The following is a 10,638-nucleotide window of genomic DNA, read 5'->3' on the forward strand; positions in this document are numbered from 1 at the left end:
TGGTGATATTGAGCACAGTTGGAAAAGGACATGGGAGAGGATGGTGAGCAGTCAGCAGCCCACAGGGATCCTTGGGGAGTTGTTATTCAGGAAAGGGGCACAGGGAAGGGGACCCAGGAAGTGACCTCACTTCCTTAGAGATGGAGCCCAGTAGAACTTGGAACCTGGTAACCAGGCACCCACATTCTAGAGATAGCCCCTAACTGCTCACTCGGGCAGAAAACTCGAGGCAGCAAGATGTTCACCTGCTGCCTCCGAGCTCCCTGAGGCTCCCGGGCCAAACTGCCCCATGGTGAGAGCCTTATCCAACACTGTAGGCATTGGCTCACCCCATAGCCTCGAAGGCTGTGGCCTGTTACAAGGAGGAACCATGAGGTAACCCAGGGGGTGGACAAGTGATGGAGGCCAGGCCGAGCCTGTGGTTCTACCTGGGCAGCCTCAGCTCTTCCCCTCCAGCAGGGGTGTGTGCAGGGGAAGGTCATGAGAGTGGACATCCCTGGGCAGGAACAGAATTGGGGGGTGGATGCCAGTTGGCTCATCCTGTTCCTTTCCAGGCAATGCCTGGCAGTGCAGAACGGGGATCCCTGGTCTGGCACTGCTCTACCCAGATGTTGCTCCTGAGCCGTGGAGCTGGTTCCCTCAGGGACGAAGGCTGTAGAAAGGCTATGCCTCATCTCGGAGGAGAACTTCACGTGGGCTTGCTCCACTAGGAGAATGCCAGGCTGCACCCTGATCCCTCCAGGCTAACTGACAACCCTGTCTTTGCAGGTCTCCAACCATGAGAGCAGAGCAGACCCTGACTGGAAGATCAGTGACACCTCCTCCCTAACTAGGGTTTCAGAGTGTCATGCTGCCAGTGGAGACCAGAGCAAGATGGAGGTGAGATGGAAGCAGAAGGTTCTCAACACTGAGTCCCTAACAGTCAGGGACTCCAGGTCCAAGACCCTGCCTGGGTAACACCCAGGCTCCCTGCCAGGACTCCTTCTGTTGGAGATCAGTCCTACTCCCAGCAGGATCTGAGCCACAAAACCAACCATGACACCCACCACCCAGCCCCAGCCTTGACCAAGAAGTGTTTGATGGAATACCAGAAAAGAGACTTTGATCATGACTGAACTTCATTTTAAAACATGATGGTCTTTGTTGTTGTTATGCTTTTGTTTGCTCTACCTGCCCCCCAGGTGCTCCCCGACCCCAGGTATCCCTGGACAGTCAGATAATTTGTCCCTACACACCTTCTCTATTCTTACTCATGGTTGCATTTTCTGGGTCGTTTTTACATAAAAACAGTGTGGGGATGATACAGTAATACATGTTTCTGGGCATCCTGCCATCTCAGAGCTCAGCACTGTGAGCCTCCAGGTCAGGTGACAGGGCTGCATCATTATCAGTAAGGAGAAGGAAGTTGGGTTCAGGCTCTCACTACCTTGGACCATGATGGGAATCCTCCCTCTTGCCATTTCAGCGGGGTTGAAGGGAACATTCCATGCCCTTGAATATCTGAATGTTTCCAGCTTACCCAGAATAGACTCCTGAGAATGGGCTGGCCTGGTCTAAGGTTATGCAAATATAAAGTATGAATGGCTTGGCCAGAACTCTTGAAAGAGCTAAAGACCAAAAAGCAGGCTGCTTCGCTGCCATCTGACAACATTGTGTGAGAACATTTGAAACTCTTGTCTGGTGTCTTTGGGAAAGATATCATATTTGCATTTTCCCTTGTGAAAAGGTGATCTACCGTGAATATTTTCAAAGCCTTTTAAAATTTCTCTTCACTGCATCATCTGTTCATTTCATTCAGCAAGGCAAGGTCTTTCTCCCACCATGAAGTTTCTAGGCATTTACCAATATGTGGAATCAGGGGTCACCCTATCATCAGAGTATCAAAACTCACTTCAGTTCAAAAGAGAAAAGAGAGGTGTCCTGCTGTGCAAACAAATGTATGTGCCCAGGGTGGGTCTCTCTGTCACTGTCAGTAACCTGAAAAATCCAAGTCCTCCCTGCTGCCTAGTCCTTGAGATATTGGGATTTCCTGGTCAGAGTTTCATCCCCAACCCTCCTGGTAGAAATAGAGAAGAGTCTGACTCTGTGTTCCTCCTGTTACTAACACCCACCTCCCAGAGTGAAAAGGAGATTCCTGGGGACAGGGAGAAGAGCAGCCCACAGAAGAGATTCAAACAGGACAGAAGGCAGAAGAGCCTGGGCCAGATACATGGTCACCAGGAGAAGCCATGGTCAGTTCCCTGCCCTCCTCTGCAGGAATTCCAAACTTTCCACTGCAGCCAGCAGGCCCAGGAGCAGCTGGTCACCAGGTAAGAACCCTGCCACCCATCAGGCCCTGCTCTGCTAGATTTCAAAATGTGTCTTGAGATATCACTTCAACTCCGTGTCACTCAAGTGTCTCCATAGAAGATTAGGACTTCAGAAGCCACAGTTAACAGGGTTATTGTGTGGAAAAAATAGGACACACCATGAGAGGTATGACACGGTGCTAGCTGGTGTGATGGGCTGCTGGAGGACTGCAGGATTTCAGTCTTATTCTTGTTTTCTCTCTTTGAAAAATATATGACTCAGTCCACACATTCCCCTTGGCCATGAACCTTTCTGTTCCCTTGATTTCAAAACGTTGGAGATTTCATTCAATGTATAGTATGAAGTCTATTTAGAAGAGAGTTGAAAGGGAGAGGAGTGACCCATGCCCACTCTGACTTGTAGGAAAGGGCTGGTGGGTCTCAACGATAAATATATACAGTGTATCTCTCTGGACAGGTGTATTTCTATATTTAACCTAGGTGTAGGAATAAAGAAGAAAAATCCCTGGTATTGGATTTCCATTCCAGTCAGGAATGGACCCTAGTCAGGACCCTAGATCTCATGAGCAAGGCTCCAGAGTAGGTGATATGTGGCACCCTCAGTGCTCCCTGTAAGTGTCCGAGTCATCACCATTACTGAAGTTGATAGAAGATGCCTGACACAGCTGAATATGCGAGTGCACGTGAGGTTAAGAACAAAAGTTCTGGAGGTGGGGCAAGATGGCATCTGAGTGAGTGCACCTCATAATCTCTCCTGCAAAGAAGCGGCTGAGTACGGTTGGAGTCCTGGACTGGGCTGTTTCGGGTGTTTGCAGGGCAAGAGGTGTCTGGACGTCAATTTGGTGGGACAGTGACAGAGGAGTTTCCTGCAAGAGGTAGAATTTTGGGTCTCTTGCACAGAGGTCGGAGGTTATGGGCAGGACCCTTCCCCCTGGGGCTGGCAGCCTGGCTGTGGCGATTCCTGAAGGCTTTGTTGAGCTGGGGTGTTCCCAAGCCCTAAGTGGGCTGTTTCAGGGGCTTGCAGTGCAGGAAGTGTCTGGATGTTGATTTGGTGAGACAGTGACGGAGGAGATTCTTGCGAGGGGTGGAATTTGGGGTTTCTGACACAGAGGTCAGAAGCTGTAGGTGGAACCCCTCCTCCTAGGGCTGGCAGCCTGGCCACTGCAATCCCTGAAGGCTTTCTTTTGCTGCAGTGTTCCAGGTCCCATGTTAATGGGATGCATGGTTCCCAGGTCTGTGTCCCCTAAACCCTGGTGGCCCATACTCCAGAGACCCTGAGTCTGCAATATCACAAACTTCCCATCCCCGAATCCACCGCACCCTGAGGTCCGTCTGAGGTCCTTGATTACCCTAGCCCTCGGCATTTTGTGTTGTTTTATTTCTCTCTCTCTCTCCTTGAACTTGGAGGAGTGTACCAGCTGACTTGGGGAGAGTCTGGGAAGAAAGGAGAGGTGAATCTGCTGAGAAAGCCCAATTTACCTAAATGTCCTGGGATAGGAAACTTGATCTGGGAGAAGGTGGAGTCAGAAAATCAATTAGACCTCTCCTAGCACACCTAAGGGGGAGGGACTATAGGAGGTGCTATCCAAGCTTCCAATAACATATTTGGGGTTTCTGGTGAGGTGTAGGTGCTCTCACGCTGGAAATAAAGAGTCATAGTCTTCTGTGTTGAGGTGGATCAACAAGGACCTATTTGAATCTCCTACTGGACCTCTCAGGCAGCTTTCCTGCTGCCCTAGGATAGAGAGAAGTGAGGAAAGGAGAAGGGGAAGGTCAGATCCCTAAGTGTATTATTTAACTGCAAAGAGGATTCCTAGCTTGAAACATTGGTTCTTTTTTTTTTTTTTTTTTTTTTGCGTGGTTGCTAATATTGCATTGTCTCCTGGTCTTTTCTCCTCTTTTATCCCCCAAGGTCCTCATTTATTTAGGGTTTTTTTTCTCTTTTTCTTTTTCTTGCTTGTTTCCTCCCTTTTCTTTGCCCCCCTCCCCTTCTCTTCAATTATTTTTCTTTTCTCTCTTTTTCTTCTTTTTTTTAAATTTTATTTTCTTTATATAATAGGTGCTGCAGGGAGTGCCTCACACTTGCTGTGTTTCATCATTCTCCATTTCCTTTTCTCTGTGTGTTTTGATTTTGGCCACCTACAGTACCCCCTTTCCCCCACATCTTTCTATCTCTCATCATCTGCTGTTTCTCTTACTTTATACCTCCCTTTCTTTGGCCCCCAAATTGTCTGACATTTTATTTCTAATACCTTTGTTCTGTTTTCTGTCTTTTATCCTCTCTTGATATTATTGTCTTTCTTTTCTCTTTCCCTCTCTCATAAAAACACTGGCCTTTTAATTCATACTATATTTCTCCCCATATTCAATTGACTGTCTCATTATAGGTACTCTATTTACTGCTGTAACGCTACACAACTTACATGAGTCTAATATCCATTCTCCTAGATCTCACATTGTTGCTCTGTTAACATTTATTACCAATACTACGTTATACATTTTCTTTTCTTACTAATTTTGCTTTCCCTGGCCCTAATATTTTCCTTCAAAGTGAACTTAGCCAGCAACAAGAAAATAGAGTAAGAAGAACAAAGTGACAAAGAGAAGACATAACACTTATGCATGAACAACAACTAATTAATCTCCAAGACTAGACAAAGAAGCTAAGGAACTGATTATACCAATCAAGATAAAATGATGACCAGACAGCAACAAAAACCTACAAACCAAACCAACAATCAGAAAAACATGGCGAAATCCAATGAACAAAATAAAAACTAGGAAGGGGAGCAGAACATTGGAAAAGTAATTAAAGATCTCAAAACACATATTAGAGACCAACTTAATGAAGTAAAGGGAGAGATTAACAGTGTGAAGAAAACACCTGGAGAGGAAATTGCAGATAGATGCAAAAAGATAACAGATATGATGGTGATGAACACCACAGTTCAAGAAATCAAAAATACACTCTCAGCAAATAGCAGATGATTAGAAGAGGCAGAGGAGAGAATTAGCAACATGGAAGACAGTACATCTGAAATCAAACAAATAGTAGCACTGATTGATAAAAAGATAGAAAAAGTCCAGCTAGGACTTAGGGACCTGAATGACAATGTAAAACGCACAAACATACATATTATAGGCATCCCAGAAGGAGAAGAGAAGGGAAAGAGGACAGAAGGGGTGTTGGAGGAAATCATGGCTGAAAACTTCCCAAATCTACTGAGAGAGATGGATGTACATGTCCAGGAAGCACAACGCACCCCAAACACCATAAATCCCAACAGGCCCAACCCAAGACATATATTTGTCAAATTATCCAATGCTCAAGACAAAGAGAAAATACTAAAAGCAGCAAGAGAAAAGAGAACCATCACATACAATGGAGGCTCCATAATATTAAGTGCTGATTTCTCATTGGAAACCATGGAGGCAAGAAGGTAATGGTATGACATAGTCAAGGTAATAAAAGAAAAAAATTTCCAACCAAGAATACTTTACCCAGCTAAACTAGCATTCAAAACCGAAGGAGAGTTCAAAATATTCACAGATAAACAGAAATTAAAAGAGTATGCCAACAAGAACCCTGCCCTTCAAGAAATACTAAAGGGAGTTCTGCAGGAAGAAAGAAAAAAAAACAGGAGAGGCAGAGTTGGAAGAGAGTGTAAGAGCAACAAAAAAGACAAAAAGAGAAGGAAAAACAAACAATACATGACAAACACAAGTCCAAACAAAATATGACTAACATAAATAATTCCTTCAAAGTAATAACACTGAATGTCAATGGATTAAACTCACCTGTCAAAAGATTCAGACTAGAAGATTGGATAAGGAAATATGACCTATCTATATGCTGTCTACAAGAAACACATCTTAGGCCCAGGGATTCATGGAGGTTGAAAGTGAGTGGCTGGAAAACAATCTTACAAGCAAACAACCAAACAACCAAAAAAAGGCAGGAGTAGCTATATTAATTTCAGACAAAATAGACTTTAAATGCAAAACAACTGTGAGAGAAAAAGATGGATACTACATATTAGTGAAAGGGATAATCTTTCAAGAAGAACAAACAATCAAAAATATTTATGTTCCTAACAAGGGCACCTCCAAATATGTGAGGCAAACACTGGAAAAACTAAGTGAAAGAATAGATGCTGCTACAATTATAGTGGGGGACTTTAATATACCACTATCAACTTTGGACAGAACACCTCAAAAGAGAATCAATAAAGAAACAAAAATGTTGAGCAGTATATTAGAGGAGTTGGATCTAATAGACATACACAGATCATTACACCCAAATACAGCAGGATAAACATTTTTCTCAAGCGCACATGGATCATTCTCCAAGACTGACCATATCCTAGGCCACAAAGAAATGCTCAATGAATTCAGAAAGATCAAAACCATACAAAGTAATATCTCTGTCCACAGTGGAGTGAAGCTGGAAATCTGCAAGGGCCAGAGGCCCAGATTTCACACCAAGATATGGAAATTAAACAACACACTCTTAGAAAAACAGTGGGTCAAGGATGAAATCACAAAAGAAATTAATAACTAACTTGAAACTAATGAAAATGATAACACAACATACCAAAATTTATGGAATGCAGCAAAAGCAGTACTGAGAGGGAAATTTATAGCCATAAATTCATACATCAAAAAAGAAGAGCAAAAATTGAAGAACTGCACATGTGGAGGAATTAGTAAAAAAAAACAACAAAGTAACCCCACAGGAGAAGAAAGAAAGAAAGAACAAAGATAAGAGCAGAACTAAATGAAATAGAAAATAAGAAAGCACTTGAAAAGATAAACAAAACCAAGAGCTGGTTCTTTGAGAAGATCAATAAAATTTACAAACCCTTAGCTAGACTAACAAAGAAAAAAAGAGAGAAGAAGCAAATACACAAAATAAGAAATGAGAAAGGAGATATCACCACTGATCCCACAGAAATAAAGACTATCATAAGAGGATACTTTGAAAAACTCTATTCCAGCAAAAATGACAATTCAGAGGAAGTGGACAAATTCCTAGAAACACATAAGCAGCCTATATTGATGAAAGAAGAAATTGATGATCTCAACAAACCAATCACAAGTAAAGAGATAGAGTCAGTCATTAAAAACCTCCCAACTAAGAAGAGCTCAGGGCCAGATGGCTTCACAGTTGAATTCTACAAAACATTCCAGAAAGAACTAACACCAATCTTGATGAAACTCTTCCAAAAAATCAAAACAGAAGGAACATTACCTAACTCATTCTATAATGCCAACATTACTCTAGTACCAAAGCCAAACAAAGATACCACAAGAAAGGAAAATTACAGACCAATTTCTCTAATGAACCTAGACACAAAAATCCTCAACAAAATACTTGCTAACCGTATTCAACAACATATTAAATGAATTATACACCAAGACGAAGTGTGATTCATTCCGGGTATGCAAGGATGGTTCAACATAAGAAAATCAATCAATGTAATACACCATATAAACAGATTAAAGGAAAAAAATCACATGATTATATCTATAGATGCAGAAAAAGCATTTGACAAAATACAGCACACTTTCTTGATAAAAACACAGCAAAAGATCAGAATACAAGGAAATTTTCTGAACATGATAAAGAGTATATATGAAAAACTCATAGACAATATTGTTTACAATGGTGAAATCCTAAAATCTTTCCCTCTAAGATCAGGAACAAGACAAGGATGCCCACTATCACCTCTTCTATTTAACATTGTCTTAGAAGTACTTGCTCGAGCACTGAGGTAAGAACCAGATATAAAAGGTATTCAAACTGGAAAGGAAGAAGTCAAAATTTCATTATTTGCAGATGACATGATCCTATACATAGAAAACCCTGAGAGGTCTACAACAAAGCTTCTAGAACTCATAAAAGAGTTTAGTAAAGTTGCAGGTTATAAAATCAATATGCAAAAATCAGTAGCATTTCTGTACACCAATAATGAGGAAGCTCAGGAGGAAATCAAGGAACAAATACCATAGACAATAGTCAATAAAAAAATTAAATACCTAGGAATAAATTTAACTAAAGATGTAAAAAACTTATAGACAGAGAACTACACAACACTGTTCAAAGAAATCAAAGAAGGCCTAAATAAATGGAAAAATATTCCCTGTTCACGGATAGGAAGACTAAATATTATTAAGATGTCTATCCTACCAAAATTGATATACACTTTCAATGCAATCCCAATAAAAATCAACACAGCATTCTTTAAGGAACTAGAAAAACTAGCTATGAAATTTATTTGTAATGGAAAGAGACCCTGAATAGCCAAAGGCATATTGAAAAAAAACAATGAAATTGGAGGAATCACACTACCTGACTTCAAAATATACCACAAAGCTACAGTAGTGAAAACAGCATGGTATTGGCACAAGGATAGACACACAGATATGTAGATCCTCATATATATAGTCATATAATATTCGATAAAGCCACCAAACCCTCTTAACAGGGAGAGACTGGCCTATTCAACAAAGGGTGTCTGGAGAACTAGATATCCATATGTAAAAGAATGAACGAGGATTACCATCTCACACCTTATACAAAAATGAACTCAAAATGGATCAAAGACCTAAATATAAGAGCCAAGACCATAAAGGCTTTGGAAGGCAGTGTAGAGAATCATATACCAGACCATGTAAAAGGAAATGGCTTCATGAACTTCACACCAAAAACACAAGCAAAAAAAGAACAAATAGATAAAAGGGACCTCCTCAAAATTAAAGCCTTCTGCACCTCAAAGGAGTTTGTCAAGAAAGTGAAGAGAGCCTACACAATGGGAGAAAATATTTGGTAACCATATACCTGATAGGAGACTTATAACCTACATATATAAAGAACTCCTATATCTTGAAAATAAAAAGACAAACAACCCATTTAAAAATTGGGAAAAAGATTTAAACAGACACTTCTCCAAAGAAGAAATACAAATGGCTAAAAAAGCCATGAAAAAAAAATGCTCCAAATCTCTAGCTATCAGGGAAATGCAAATCAAAACTACAATGAGATACCATTTTACTCCCATAAGATTGGCAGCAATGAAGAAAACAGAAGACTACAAATGCTGGACAGGATATGGAGGAATGGGAACACTCATCCACTGCTGGTGGGAATGCAGAAGGATCCAGCAATCTGGAGGACATTCTGGCAGTTTCTCATAAAACTAGCTATAGATTTGCCATATGGCCCAGCAATTCCACTGCTGGGTATATAAAAACAAGGACACAAACCGATATACACACACCAATGTTCATAGCAGCATTGTTCACTATTGCCAAAAGTTGGAATCAACCCAAATGCCCATAAACAGATGAATGGATAAATAAAATGTGATATATACATAGAATGGAATACTACTCAGCTTTAAGAACAAATACCCTACAAACACACGTGATAACATGGATGAATCTTGAGAACCTTATGTTGAGTGAAGCAACCCAGGCATCGAAGGACGAATACTACATGACCACAATGATATGAAATAAGTAAACCAAGCTGCCTCAGAGAGCTAGAGCCTGGATGATAGGCTTAAAGGGAAATGGGGAAAATCAGGAAGGATGTAAGCTGACACCTACATGGGTGAAATCTATGATAAGCTGGAGGTATTTGTACAAGGAAGGGATAAAATGGGGGCATAGGGTTACCTTTGGGAGGGCTTTGTGGGCTTGAGGGGGGCTAGGGATGGGAGGATGGGTAATATTGCCCAAGAAATTGGGGGGAGGATGGGGCAACATAAGAACATAGGAGATTGTCAGGTATTTGGTTGAGAGTATAATGCTGAGAAAACTTTTTCAAAAATAAAATAAGGAAGGTTGCCTGTTTAAGATGCTTAAAGGGGATAATCCAACACAGGACAGGCTCCTAGGGAGTTATGTGAATGCTCATTTTGCCATAGTGGGTTATATCATTGGATAGAGACCGATATAATGAGAGTGAAGGTATACCCACATCCTGGGGAGGACTGAAATTCTCAAATAGAGGGAATTGTATCTCTCAAGAGAAATGGTGTCTCCCAATGCATTAGGGCAGTTGAGCATGTCAAGCCCTCAACACTGTTGCAAGTATCTGTGAACATGGCCCTTCAAGCAATGAAGATTGACTGTCACTGTGGGCCCTGAGGGGAGGGGGAAAGAGGTATTGAATAGATGGAACCAATGTAACTGTGTGGGCAATAGAAGTATTCCACAAGATTATGCAAGGATGGATATAAGACATGTAAAATTACACCAAAAATATATGGGGGCTGATAGGCTAAAATGTAAATCATAATGTAAAACATAAGAGAACTAAAAA

This window comes from Dasypus novemcinctus, chromosome 11 (assembly GCF_030445035.2).
Source record: "Dasypus novemcinctus isolate mDasNov1 chromosome 11, mDasNov1.1.hap2, whole genome shotgun sequence".
Taxonomy (NCBI): domain Eukaryota; kingdom Metazoa; phylum Chordata; class Mammalia; order Cingulata; family Dasypodidae; genus Dasypus; species Dasypus novemcinctus.